The sequence below is a fragment of the Staurois parvus genome, unplaced genomic scaffold, assembly GCF_062004578.1.
Source record: "Staurois parvus isolate SC_StPar_1 unplaced genomic scaffold, SC_StPar_1.0 ptg000018l, whole genome shotgun sequence".
Taxonomy (NCBI): Eukaryota; Metazoa; Chordata; class Amphibia; order Anura; family Ranidae; genus Staurois; species Staurois parvus.
In genome coordinates, this window is record NW_028317814.1 from 4461593 (window position 1) to 4477025 (window position 15433).

A 15433-nucleotide genomic window follows, 5' to 3' on the forward strand; every position below is an offset into this window, starting at 1 on the left:
TCCATTGACTGTCATTCCTCCCCCTCCTCAGGGAGATTGGAGAGAATAGCCGGATTCAGTGGGCCTCAAAAGAAGAGAAGGATAGAGAGGGAGGGAGGATTAGGGAGGACTTGAAAGGTGGTTAGTGGTGACAGAAGTAGACCAACCCCGCCTCCTTTCCGACCGCTGGGCTTGGGTGAGTGGGCCAAGATGAGGCCACCGTAGGAGAGTGCTGGGGGGGAGACAGTATCTGCTGCTTGGAGCCAGGTTTCGGTGAGGGCAAGAAGGTTAAGAGAGCGGGACACGAAGAGGTCGTGAATAGAGGTGAGTTTATTGCAGACAGAACGGGCGTTCCAGAGTGCCCAGGAAAACAGGAGGGTGGTTTTGGGGAGCAAGGGGACAGATACAAGATTGAGGGGATTGCGGTGATTCCCAGGGGAAAGAGGATGTCTAGTGTGTGGGCGAAGTAGAGGAGGACCAGGGTTCGTGGAGATATCCCCAGAGGTTAGGAGGAGAAGAAAGGTGAGGAAGGTGGCATGTGAGCGGGATGTATACGGGTGCGCATGCCTTCCAGTCCTGGCGTTAGGGTCAGCAGGAGAATGAAGTATTAGCAAGAGGTGATGAGAGCAGTAGTGAGGAGATAGGAGTTGTGAGGGAGAGATGTACAGGTTTTTGGGTGGAGCAGAGGGACGGAGAAGTGAGGTTTTGGGAACACAATAAAGGACTATGAAGAGGAGCAGTAGAGGAGGCATTTAAATGTGTAGGGAGTGGGGATCGGGTATGGAGAGAGGGTTTCCAGGGACGCTTGATTGCGGATTGTCTAGCATGCAGTGGAGTTTCTTGTTGTAGTATCTTTCTGCAGCTAGAGTTCTTTTCCTTTGGGTCAAGCTGGGCTGGGGTAGGCGTGAGTGGTATCTGGGTGGTCAGATCTGGAGCGTTGTGTGGCTGTTTCTTGCGGGAGGATGTTCGTGCTTTTGTGGAGATTTGCTTGGCAGGGTTCAGGGTCCAGGTGGAAGTTCCAGGTTGTTGGATGAGGGTTGGCTTGAGGAGGTTCCTTACCTTACTTTCATACATACACATACTAGAGCCAATTTAGACAGGAGCCAGTTCACCTACCAGCATGTCTTTGGAGTGTAGGAGGAAACCGGAGTTTCTGGAGGAAACCCACACAGGTACAGGGAGAACATGCAAACTCCAGGCAAGTGGTGCTGTGGTTGGGACCTGTAATAAATGTATTGATTTTTCAGGGCTTGAAATTTCCACTTGCCTGCTCGCATTGGTGAGTGGAAATTGTGGTGAGGGCGAGTGTGTCCCCAGGACCATCTTGCTGAGCAGGCTCAGAGCTCAGGGTCAGATCTGTCACTCGCACTGGGAGCCATCAGACTGCTCAATAGTTGAGCAAAATGAAAGCAAAGGAAGGATTGTGTGCTGTGCTCTCTGCCTCCTCCTAGAGTGCAGTACCCGGCTCTGTGAGTGAAGGTAACGATATGCTGCAAATTTTTATAGGGCTGTCTGTGTGTGTGTATCTGTGTGTGTGTTTGTGTGTATGTACATGTATGTGTGTGTGTACATGTGTCTGTGTGTGTGTACATGTGTATGTGCGTGTGTATTTCTGTGTATGTACATGTGTGTGTGTGTGTGTACATGTGTATGTATTTCTGTGTATGTACATGTGTGTGTGTGTGTGTGTGTGTGTACATGTGTCTCTGTGCTTGTGTGTACATGTTTCTGTGCGTGTGTACAGGTGTCTGTTTGTATGTGTGTATGTACATGTGTCTGTATGTAAAACTACAAGTATGGTTGGTTTGGTCAGGTTCATGATGATGTGGTTATTATGGGTGGTAGAGTATGGGACATTTGAGGTATTGCTGGGTTGGATAGTAGGTAGGATATGCTTAGTAGAGATATGGTTTTGTGAGTGAAAGATTATGGGGGCTTATGGTTGTATGCGGTGCATGGTCTAAGTATGATGGAGTGTTTAGGGGGACATTGGAGGCCCTGATGTAATGTGGGGGGACTCTGGGGACCCTGATGTAATGTGGGGGGACTCTGGGAACCCTGATGTAATGTGGGGGGACTCTGGAGGCCCTGATGTAATGTGGGGGGACTCTGGGAACCCTGATGTAATGTGGGGGGACTCTGGAGGCCCTGGTGTAATGTGGGGGGACTCTGGGAACCCTGATGTAATGTGGGGGGACTCTGGAGGCCCTGGTGTAATGTGGGTAACATTTAACAGTGTAATTTGATGAAATAATTTACAAGGGCGTGTTTAGGGGGAAATTAGGGGTGTAGCAGGGTAGGGGTTGGGTGGGGCAACTGGTGGCGAGTAACTCTTAAGGCCTGGCTAGTAGCTCAGGACTTGAAATTTTAAGCCCTGGATTTTTTGTTTGCCAAACTTGGCTCCAGAAGATATTTACTATTCCACTTTTACTGTATTATGAAATGTGAGCAAGGTACTTGACAGGCCACAGATACCTTTCTTGTCAACGTCTTGCGTGTGAAAGAAGCCAAATATGTCATTTGTACCAGTAATGATCAGTTCCCACATGCTGGGTACATGGTATAGAGGAGTAATACAGCATTCCTGCTTGGCAGTGAAGCATGAGATCTAACTTACTGATAGGCAGTAAAAATGATAGAAAGGTCTAAAACAGACGAAAGTTCTTAGGAGGGCTTAAAGGGCCTTTGCAGTGCAGTGAAGTGCATGAAACTGCAATGTACGTTGTGCGCCATTGTGTGCAGTAAGGCAATGCAGCTCCAATGCACATGTTGCAGCACACTGCGATGCACTACCATGTGTTGTGGTACACGGCTTTGTCAAAATGTCAGTTTTTTGGAAAGTTGTGATGCATTGCCAGTCCATTCATTTGAATGGGTCGCCTTAACATAATGCACATCAACGCAACACACTGGATCCCAGAAATGTAAATGGACTCATTTCTCTGATTCATAGGGGTTTGATTTATCCAAGGCATATACAATATATTATTTGTTTTTCCAAAGAAAAAAATACTTGTTTTTGGTGCAGTACTGTTACAGGATCATTTCTGATGCGCTTCATTCTTACCATTCCTTAACCACTTGACCTCTGGATGGTTTTATCCCCTTCATGACCAGGTCTTTTTTTGCTATTTAGCACTGTGCTACTTTAACTGGTAATTACACGGTCATGCAGCACTCTACCCAAATGAAATGTATGTCCTTTTTTTCACACAAATAGAGCTTTCTTTTGGTGGTTCTTGATGACCACTGGGTTTTTTAAATTATAAATGATAAAAGACCGAAAATTTTGGGGAAAAAACAATATTTTTCACTTTCTGCTATAAAATCATATCCAATAAAAAAAATGTAAAAAACAAATTTCTTCCTAACTTTAGGCCAAAATGTGTTCTGCTACATGTATTTGGTAAAAAAAAAAAGTACCAATAAGTGTATATTGATTGGTTTGTGTGAAAGTTATAGTGTCTACAAACTATGGTAAACATACTGGAATTTGTATTTTATTTATTTTTTATACTACTAGTGGTGATGATCAGTGACTTATACTGGGACTGTGATAGTGCGGTGGGCAATCTGATACTAACTGACACTGGGAGGTAGACTAACTGATACTGGCATCACCAGCATACAGCGATCAGTGATGGTACTATACACAGTCACTGTACTAATGACACTGGCTGAGAAGGGGTTAACATCTTGGGGTAATCGAGAGGTTAAGTGTGTTAATGTGTGCAATATGTGTTGTTTTTTTACTAAAAATCTGTTACTTCTTGCTGCTTTGCAGGGAGAAGAACATAACAATTGTTCCATCTGTACAAAGCCTTGTGTGTTTGTCAACACAGGGCTGTGGGCTGTGATTAGACACAACTGATCAGCAGGTCTCAGCTATGAATTATTGGCTGAAACCTGCTGACAAAGTCTTGCTGTGTCCAATCACAGTGGGAGCCGGAAGGGTGAATGTGGAGGAAGGTGCTGATGTATAGGTTAGTGACGGTTCCTGCACATGCCACCTGGTGGGTGGCAAGTGGTTAAAGACTTGGAGCTCTCAAGGTAACATATCATGGCCATCAGCATAAGCAATGCTCTGTTTTATCCAAGTACAATATTTGCACCCAGGGTTGATGTCTAGTTCTCAGTAGACCATTTTTGTTCAATCTGCAGGTTGAGTGAAGAAAAAAAAAGAATAAATTCCTCGTCCACACATTGAATGTGGAGGGGGGAATTGCTCCCTCTGAGCTATTATATTCTGCCAGTGGGGCGCCTTCTATGTAAGCAGAATACAATGATCAGTGTTGCTGGATATAGTTCAGGAAAAACCCAACAGGTTGGTTGTACACAAGTCAAACTGATCGCATTGTGTACAACCAGCTAGTCCATGGATCAAAATTTGGTAGGTCCCTGCTGAACTGGATGAATTTTGGTCCTTATATTGTATCAGTGTCTCACATCTTGGTTAACTTCCAGACCATTTGATAACTCCTCTCCAAATATTAACGTTAGGGTCCCACTGACACTAATGCTGGGGGGGGGGGGCATTACTGGTACCACTGACACCAGTGCTGAAGGGCACATTTAGGATTCCACTGACATAATTGAGGGACTTTAAAAATCTTGCCAACTGCTAATCCTGAGTAACGTTTCCATCACTGAACATTAATGATGGGATATTATGCTAACCACTGAGGCTGGCGCAGTTATTACTAATGTAGCTCTTCTCCTGCAGGAGCCGTATGGTAGATTGGGTTCTCTGTTCTTTTGCCTTGATACTGTGAATAATCACGGCCCCTCTGACACATCTGGTTGAACAAAGTTGATGCAAACACTTATTGCAACACCAGTATGGTCACAATGCACCCAGCTGCAGTTAAGTACAAGAAAATAAACCCCAGATTGGTTGATAGTAAATTATTATTATTATACAGGATTTATATAGCGCCAACAGTTTGCTCAGCGCTTTACAATATATCGGGAGACAATACAGCAACAATACAGTTCAATACAAGAGGGATAGGAGGGCCTGATCCTGGGAGCTTACAATCTAAGAGCAAATGAACTCACTATATTGTAATGGGTTGAGGTAAATGGCAGCATGTACATAAATGAGCAAGTAGAGAAACAGGTCAACCACAGTTCATTAAACAATATGATCGTTAGGTTGCAGCAGTTTAGAATGGAGTTCTATACTAATCTATAACTCAGCAATGATCAATGGTATAGAAACATTCATGACAATTGTGATCAACATTGCAATCATTTTCTTCCGAACAGTAAGCTATGCTACCTAAAGAGCTCTCTGTATGAATTGCTACGCTAAACCCAGACCTTCCTACAGAAGTACCTCTCACTCTGGACAACAAGTAAAGTTCTTCTAGAACAGCTATCTGAGAAGACAGTCCTTTGCCCTAATTCTTTAGCTGGCTAATGATGTGGCCCAGTCTTTTTGGTGGCGCATATTAGTAAAGTCCCAGCGAGCTTTGCATGCAGTTGGAAAGGCTGTTAGATGGTCAGTCCCTATGTCACGGGTGTCAAACTCAAATTCAACAGGGGCCACATCAGCTGGCTGTATCTGTAAGACTATGTATCGTCAGGGCTCAGTGATGTGCTACATACTGTATGCAGGGTTTAGGGGTGCACTATGTACAGTATGCAGGGGGTTTAGGGGTGCACTATGTACAGTGTGCAGGGTTTAGCGGTGCACTACGGATTGTGTGCAGGGTTTAGGGATGTGCTACATATGGTGCACAGGGTAAAGAAGTGTGCTATGTACAGTGTGCAAGATTTAGGGGTGCACTACATAAATTGTGCAATGTTTAGGGGTGCGCTACGTACGGTGTGCAGGGTTTAGGGGTGCACTGCAGATTGTGTGCAGGGTTTAGGGGCGCACTACAGATTGTGTGCAGGGTTTAGGGATGTGCTACATATGGTGTGCAGGGTTTAGGGGTGCACTGCAGATTGTGTGCAGGGTTTAGGGGTGCACTACAGATTGTGTACAGGGTTTAGGGGTGCACTATGTACAGTGTGCAGGGTTTAGGGGTGCACTGCATACAGTGTGCAGGGTTTAGGGGTGCACTACGTACAGGGTACAGGGTTTAGGGGTGCACTATGGATTGTGTGCAGGGTTTAGGGGTGCACTACGTACAGTGTGAAGGGTTTAGGGGTGCTCTATGGATGTGTGCAGGGTTTAGGGATGTACTAAATACAGTGTACAGGGTTTAGGTGTGCGCTACGTACAGGGTGCAGGGTTTAGGGGTGCGCTACATACAGTGTGCAGATTCTAGCAGTGCACTATGGCTTGTGTGCAGGGTTTAGGGGTGCACTATGGCTTGTGTGCAGGGTTTAGGGGTGCACTACGGCTTGTGTGCAGGATTTAGGGGCGCACTACAGATTGTGTGCAGGGTTTAGGGATGTGCTACATATGGTGTACAGGGTTTAGGGGTGCACTACGTACAGTGTGCAAGATTTAGGGATACGCTCACCATCAAAAGCAATTGCATTCACATGCAAGATAGTTTTTACAACACTGCCTCTCTGCTTCTCCCAAGGCTCAGACTCTGCAGTCAGGTGTAGGCACTCCACTCACGCATCTGCACTGCTCTAGCTCTGCACAGCCAAAAGACCCTTCAGTGACTTAGTCCTTGTACACTGGTTTCTGCACAGGCTCTGTCTCACTGGTGATAGGCCCAGACCCCATTGGTCACAGGTCTGGTAAAGTAGCATTAATGCTGATCACATAGGTGAAAACCTCAAGGATCCATGTGTGCAAACCGGACTTCTCCACAGGAGCCCAGGATTTGGTATATAGTGTAGTATCTATTTAAAAAGGAGTATAAAAACAATCCACGTGGAAAGATATATACCATGTGTTACAAACACATACCAAGATGGCCGCCGCTCCAAGTCACAGACGCGGTGGCATGATGTCAGCACGTAAGGCTCCACCCAACGCGTTTGGTGCACATGCACGTCCTCAGGGGTACTTTACCAGTAGCTTTCTGGTGAGTGCATAGCCATTAGTGGTGGTGGATTCCCTCACTGGATTAAGAGCACTTTTTTGGATATTTCACACTGGTATTGTTGTGACTTGTAGTACCACGGACACTTTCTTCATTAGTGTCTCCACACTTTACGTTATTATTGGATGGATATATATATCACTTAATTACTTCAGTGTTATTGTTTACACACTTTATCAGCAAGTTTGTTCATGTGCTTTTATTGCACTTAATAACATTTAATGTTTAGCGCTGCCCTTTATCACACAAGACATAAAATAAAGACCACCCAAAATGATCTGAGCACTGGCCATGATCATTATAGTCAGTCTTTACTACACTTCTCAGCATGAGCAACCTATTGAACTGTTAGGTCATGACACAATATTATTACACGGTAAATATGATGAGAGTAAAACATTTCTTACAACGATGTCCTATCGACTTTAATTTAAGTATTCTTCAAATAGTTGGTATTAACATGATCAACCTACTGAACTACTCGATCATGACACAATATTATTACATTGTAAATACAGTATGATGAGAGTAAAACATTTCTTACAACAATGTCCTCTTCACTTCAATTTCATTATTCTTCATTTAGTTGGCATTATTCACTCTTACCTTTTTGTGCTGCTGAAATAATGATGTTTGCAATGGAAATTCCATGTGACTTAATCTGAATATAATACTTGTCGGCAGCCACAAAGAAATTGGCTTTAATGTAGCAGATACATCCTGTATGTAACATAGGATCAGACACAGCTATATTCTCTGGAACACAGCGTGAAGGTCTGTAGAAGAAAAAAAAAACATTATTCTGTTACTCTTATTCTGTATAATTTTCTGCTAGTCCAGAATTGTATCCAAAATGGAAAAAAAAACTGTTATTTTAAATCCATTACTGATTTTTCTTTATTTAGCAGTTAAAAAGCCCCAGTGAGCAGTACTAGAGAGTACAGTGTGGAGCTGCACTTCCAGCTCCTATCAGGACAACAGCAACAAGGTTGGACTATGGAACCCCTCTCCTATTCTACATAGAAGAGGGGCACGGTTCTGTAGTTCTCAGAGATACCTGAGAACAGTGTAACTAATACGCAGGCATGAGATGAACATACATGGGTTCAATTCATGGGATGTACACTTAACTGATCCTATATTCTCTGGTTCAAACATTTTATTATTTCAAAGGCAAGGAAATACAAGTTTGGGACAATCCATATATATATATATATATATATATATATACATACAGATACAAGTGTCAACAGGCAGAAATAATGTCCTCTAAAAGGGGGGGGGGGGAATACATATGAGAACGCGTTATGTGGAACCACAGAAAACGAAGAAGTATTGGCGTGATGCAGAATCAAGAAGACGGAAGCAGTTTGGTTCAGAGTATTCTAGAAGGCTTGGCTGCTGGGACATTTGTCTATATAACCTTTCTAGAGATTTTGCCACATGAACTAAACTCTAACAAATGGTGGCGACCTAAAGTCATTTTCATTCTGCTGGGGTTCTCCGCTATTGCGGCACTCAGGTTTTTAGGCTGATACTGTATTACAGTATTTTTTAAAATGTACCTTATTTTCTACCTCCTTTTTGTTTACATAAATAATCAGATAATGCACATCTATCCAGTATGAAGTATGTTGGCAAATAGGATCCGAATATATACTAAATAGCGAGTTCCACTCGTAATCATATGGGGGTTCCATACAAAGCAGTACAGATGGGATAGGGGGGAGTAGGGTAGAAGAGAGGAAAGTGAGAGAGCGTGAAAAACTGATCCTATGTCCTCAATGTTAATTCAAACCCCACTGAACTGACTCTTTGTGGGGGTGGTGGTGTGTGGGCACTGCCCTAGGGGCCAATGAAAAATAAATAAAATAAAAAGCTATTTAACAGGTAGCAGCTAAAGGGCAACATTAAAATTGCAAAATTCCTTTAAATAATAAAGTACATTTGCACTACTACAAAAGTGCCATTTCCTTCAGCTATACCAGACCCTTCTCTTAGAAGAAGGCCTGGCATAAATGCTAATAGGGGGCCCCATGCAAAATAAATTATATATATATATATATACACACAAAGGAAAAAATACAACAGCATGGGGTTCCCCCTAAAAATACATACCAGTACCTTATCTTAATAAGGGTCTGGTATGGATTAGAAGGTTGACCCCATCCAAAAAAAACAGTGTGGTATTCTCCTAAAATTTCATACCAGGCCATTTGGGACTACTGGCTTCCTAAAAATCAGGAGCCCCAATGGAGAAGGTGTCACATTTAGCAGCGGTAGTAATACTGCTGCCTCCCATTGCAGCCAGGGGTTTGGCTTGACTGAGCCTTCATTCTAGAAAAACAGAACAGAGATTGTGTAACCGGTTTCCCTTGTCTCATCTCATCTGATCAAATTTTAGTCAGTTCCTGACGATCCAGTCGAAATTTGCTTTGAGGGTGGCCATGTTGGCACCCTCCCACCTTTCATTCTTTGATTGAAAAATCTAAGGAGCTGGGCAAAACATTTTCAGCCAAACAGCAACTGTATCCAGTCATATGCGGCTATTTGTTTTATAAAGAAAACATACGTTGGATTGCAGCATAGTGCAGGTGCAGGGGCGGACTGACCATTTGGAAACTTGGGCACTGCCCGAGGGCCCGGGGTCAGTAGGGGGCCCCATGAGATGCCCCTGGTACCTTTTTCATAGGCTTTTTTGAGTTTGGGAAGGACACAGGGGCCCCATTATCCCCTATTGCCCAGGGGCCCCATGAGTTGTCAGTCCGCCCCTGTGCAGGTGACACCATGGATATGGACATTCAAAGACAACTAATGAACTTACACACTGAAATTGCGTTTTTTATACTCCAGCTGGAACTCATGACTACAGGAGATGCTGGGGTCTGAGACTCGCCAAGAGCAAAACATTTCAGTAAGATAGTCATTGAAGCAATCCAAGTCTGTAATGTTAAGTCTTCCTTGGGCTGTGTAGATAAAAATAAAGGTCAAGAAAGATATGCTCTTCTTTGTAGTCATTAACAAGAAACTAAAGTGTGTATACTCAAATAGTGTAAAAAAAAAAAAAAAAAAGCAATCAGCACAGTCAAATAACACTGTCAGAGTAATTTCACAACACCCCTTAAATCAAACAAAACTTCATAAATGGTGTAGAGCAAGTAACACATAAAGTAACCACATCATGTACTAAAAGTCTAAGTGAAATAACATAAAGTCCATAAATGACTGGTACTGCCTATTGCCACTGACAAACGTGAAGAATTCTTCTAAAACTCAATAAACTGTTATGCCATGCATGCATCCACCACAGGTAATGATGAGATGCTCACCTCTTGCTTTGACCAGAAATTGTGAGGTCAAAAAGTACTTTGCATCACCCTCTGGGTTGTTGCAGGAACCTGGTTGTCCAATTTCTGCTTTGCTTCACTGCACACACACCGCTCATACAAATATTGGCATATAGAAAGCAAAAAGAGGACTAATAGTGCTCTCTTTATAATGTTTTTTAATACTAATAAAAACAAGCTATGCCCCTGTACACATTACGTCCGTAGGCCAAACTTCCTCAGTAGACCAGACATATTTTTAGTTTTAGAGTAGGGAAGAGTTAAAACCCATTAGTTTTTTTTTTTGGGATGTTTAGGCTGCACTGTGGTAGGAAGATGGCTGTTGGCATAAAAAGATTGATATATATTAAAAAAAAAAACACACAAAAAGAATATTTCTCCTCCTTACAGGAGCATAAGTCAATGCAGGCTGTAGCAGGAGCTACACGGTGACGTCTTGCTGCCACTTCCATTCTTGGAACTAGTGACTTTTTTTACAGTATCAAGTAAACCTTCTGACTGTCCCCATTGGTGAGTATTGGTACTGCCAAGTGTGCCCAACAGAGTTGGTGGACCACGTGTAAGGGATCCTATTGACACAAACGCGTATGCTGCTGCTTTCCTGTGGCAACTTTAATGTTGGTCAGTGCATTTTAGTTCTGTTGCTCATGTGTGGTGGAGAGGAGGATTTCCTTTAGTTGGTGGAAGACACTTTCTCTGCGGTGATATTTAATACATATTTGGGTTTTTCGCTTTGGACTTAATTTACACAGATATTTTATTGCTGATTATATTATGTTGAGTATTGCTGATGTTTTTTGCATATTATGTTTTAAGCTTGTAATATTCTTAAGCTTGTAATATTCTGTCTTGTAGCAAATAAAGCTCACAACTGAGCCAATAAATGCAGCAATAGTGTAATATTTTATTTAAAATAAGATCGCATGCATTGCATCCATATAAAAGGACAGGTATAGAGTATTTTGTGTTCAAAATAATAGCACTGTGTGAAAAAAGTGAATAAAGCTCAAAATCCTTCTAATAGCTTTTATTTCCATACACACAAATGCATTGGGAACACTACACATTCTATTCCAAATCAAAACATGAAGAAAAATATTTCAAATTTGTGTTGTTCCTCTAAAAAAATTGAAGAAAAGTGAATATTAGACTGTTCAAAAAAAAAATAGCAGTGTTTCTTCTTTGCAAACTCAAACATTCACTATATAAACTGAAAAATGTTTGAAGATTTTGCTTTCCTTTGAATCACTTAATTAATATTTAGTTGTATAAGCACTGTTTCTGAGAACTGCTGTACATCTGTGTTGCATGGAGTCAACCAACTTCTGGCACCTGTGATCAGGTATTCCAGCCCAGGATGATTGGACTACATTCCACAGTTCTTCTCTATTTCTTGGTTTTGCCTCAGAAACTGCATTTTTGATGTCACCCCACAAGTTTCCTATTGGATTAAGATCCGGGGATTGGGCTGGCCACTCCATAACGTCAATCTTGCTGGTCTGGAACCAAGATGTTGCACGTTTACTGGTGTAATTGGGGTCGTTGTCTTGTTGGAACACCCATTTCAAGGGCATTTCCTCTTCAGCATAAGGCAGCATGACCTCTTCAAGTATTCTGATGTATTCAAACTGATCCATGATCCCTGGTATGCGATAAATAGGCCCACCACCGTAGTATGAGAAACATTTCCATATCATGATGCTTGCACCACCATGCTTCACTGTCTTCACAGTGTACTGTGGCTTGAATTCAGTGTTTGGGGCTCGTCTGACAAACTGTCTCCGGCCACTAGACCCAAAAAGAACAATCTTATTTTCATCAGTCCACAAAATGTTGCACCATTTCTCTTTAGGCCAGTCAGTGTGCTCTTTGGCAAATTGTAACCTCTTCAGCATGTCTTTTTTTCAACAGTGGGACTTTGCGGGGGCTTCTTACAGATAGCTTGGCTTCACATAGGTGTCTTCTAATTGTAACAGCACTCACAGGTAACTTTAGACCTTCTTTGATCTTCTTGGACCTGATTGTTGGCTGAGTCCTTGCCATTTTGGCTATTCTTCTATCCATTCGAATGGTAGTTTTTCGCTTTCTTCCACATCTTTCAGGTTTTGGTTGCCATTTTAAAGCATTTGCAATCATTTTAGCTGAGCAGCCTATCATTTTCGGCACTTCTTTATATGTTTTCCCTTCTCCAATCAACGTTTTAATCAAGGTACGCTGTTCTTCTGAACAATGTCTGGAACGACCCATTTTCCTCAGAATTTCAGAGAGAAATGCACTGTAACTAGCATGTACAACATTTGCTGCCTTCCTTCCTTAAATAAGGGCAATAATTGCCACCTGTTTTTCAAAGAATGAATGACCTCACTAATAGAACTCCACACTGCTATTATTTTGAACATGCCCCTTTCAATTAGTGATTCAATTACACAGAATCAGCAGCATGCATGTCATGACTGTTGGGTTTGTTGGATTTCTATTACTCTACTACACCTGCTAGTAAATTATTTGCCATGTAGAAATATCATTTCTACCAAAAACAGTGATTGATCAGGTTAGTGATGTCTGACTGCTATTATTTTGAACACAACTGTATATAGCTTAACAACAGTTGCAAGTCACAGACAATCCTGGTCAGCAAGAGTTTTGTATGTGAGCTGCAATTGTTTTTACGTTTATATATACAGCCGTGGCCAAAAGTTTTGGGAATGACACAAGTTAATTTTCACACAGTCTGCTGCCTCTGTTTTTATGATGGCAATTTGCATATACTCAAGAATGTTATGAAGAGTGATCAGATGAATTGCAATTAATTGCAAAGTCCTTCTTTGCCATGAAAATGAACTTAATCCCCAAAAAAACATTCCTCTGCATTTCAGCCCTGCCACAAAAGAACCAACTGGCATCATGTCAGTGATTCCCCCATTAACACAGGTGTCAGTGTTGACGAGGACAAGGCTGGAGATCACACTGTCATTCTGACTGAGTTAGAATAACAGACTGGAAGCTTTAAAAGGAGGTTGGTGCATGAAATAACTGCTCTTCTTCTGTTAACCATAGTTACCTACAAGGAAACAGGTGCGGTCATCATTGCTTTTTCACAAAAAGGGATTCACAGGCAAGGATATTGCTGCTACTAAGATTGCACCTAAATCAACCATTTATCGGATCATCGAGAACTTCAAGGAGAGAGGTTCAATTGTTGTGAAGAAGGATTCAGGACACGTGCCAGGACCATCTCCTAAAGTTGATTCAGCTGCGGGATTGGGGCACCACCAGTGCAGAGCTTGCGCAAGAATGGCAGTAGTCAGGTATGAATGCATCTGCATGCACAGTGAGGTGAAGACTTATGGAGGTTGGCCTGGTGTCAAGAAGGTCAGTAAAGAAGCCACTTCACTCCAGGAAAAACATCAGGGACAGACTGATATTCTGAAAAAAGTACAGGAATTGAACTGCTGAGGACTGGGGTAAAGTCATTTTCTCTGATGAATCCCCTTTCTGATTGTTTGGGGCATCCAGAAAAAACCTTGTCCGGAGAAGAAAAGGTGAGCACTACCATTAGTCCTGTGTCATGCCAACAGGAGAGCATCCTGAGACCATTCATGTGTGGAGTTGCTTCTCAGCAAAAGGAATGGACTCACTCACAATTTTGCACAGCCATGAATGAAGAATGGTACAAAAAAAATCCTCCGAGACCAACTTCTCCCAACCTTCCAAGAACAGTTTGGTGATGAACAATGCCTTTCCCAGCATGATGGAGCACCTTGCCATAAGGCAAAAGTGATAACTAAGTGGCTTGGGCAACAAAACATCAACATTTTGGGTATATGGCCAGGAAACTCCCCAGACCTTAATTCCACTGAGAACTTGTGGTCAATCCTCAAGAGGTGGGTGAACAAAAAACCCACAAATTCTGACAAACTCCAAGCATACATTATGCAAGAATTGGCTGCCATCAGTCAGCATGTGGCCCAGAAGTTGATTGACAGCATGCCAGGGTGAATTGCAGAGGTCTTGAAAATAAGGGTCAGCACTGCAAATATTGACTCTTAGCATAAACTTAATGTAATTGTCAATAAAAGCCTCTGACACATATGAAATGCTTGTAATTATACTTCAGTATGCCTTAGTAACATCTGGAAAAAAGATCTAAAAACACTGAAGCAGCAGACTTTGTGAAAATTAATATTTGTGTCATTCTCAAAACTTTTGGCCACTGTATATCTTATGTCTATGTCTTAGTGTAATGGTTCCTTTTGTCCTGCACATGCAGCTGGAAGTGAGTGGAAGTCTCTACAGTTCTTACAAGTGTTCTCAATTCAAGATGCACCTTCACTTCTTGTTCTGGTGACAACTGCAAATTTTTGGATTTCCCATCACTATCAGTTTCAGTCATAATGTACCACAGGACAAACAGGGTGAACTTATCCAAGTAGGGCACAGAAAGAGGTTCAACCCTTCCCCACTCTAGTCAGAAGTTCTAACCCTTCCCTCCTCTAGCCAAAGCAAAATAAAAATTTTCTTTTATATGGTTTTTAAATATATTTAAAATAAATCTTTTGCCATTTTACAGTACCCTCTTATATTTTACAATAGCCCTTTTGTATAATGGGACTATCCTGCTGATTTTTATTATTTCTTTAAAGTTTTGCAAAAATGGCAATTAGTAAATAGACTAAGAGGAACTGGATCCAATACTAATTCTTGTGGTACACCACTACTACTTTACTTCTTTCTGAACATTTCCCATTTTCAACTTCCTTTTGCCCTGTGACCTGGATGGCAGCATGCGGTCATAGTCCTTGTATCCTCAGATTAATTACCATTCCCATATAACTGTTAAAATTCCCATCTAAATTTTTTTTCTAATGAATTGCACTCCCTGCTGTCACGACCAACTGCAGAATTAGGTTCCACATCCTTTCCACTCTGAAAGTAAAGAACCCCTTATGAAATTTATGGTTAAATCGGTTCTCATCAACTTCATTGAGTGTCATCTTAAGAGACATAATATTAAATATGTTTTGCATTCCAAAAGTTGCACCTCATCTTTGCAAGCATGGTGTGTTGATGCAGGAGCTAGGAGTCGCATGACAA

General features: G+C 42.0%; 1 pseudogene across 1 annotated transcript in view; it reads right to left on the bottom strand.

The window, feature by feature from the left end:
- LOC149473035 (uncharacterized) overlaps positions 1–15433 on the bottom strand; it is a 67934-nt pseudogene that overhangs the window by 34964 nt on the left and 17537 nt on the right. Inside the window, exons 3-4 of the transcript XR_016313443.1 lie at positions 9817–9958; positions 7599–7768 (exon numbers count right to left, since the gene is read on the bottom strand). The product of XR_016313443.1 is annotated as an uncharacterized LOC149473035 (transcript). The remainder of the gene's footprint in view (positions 1–7598; positions 7769–9816; positions 9959–15433) is intronic.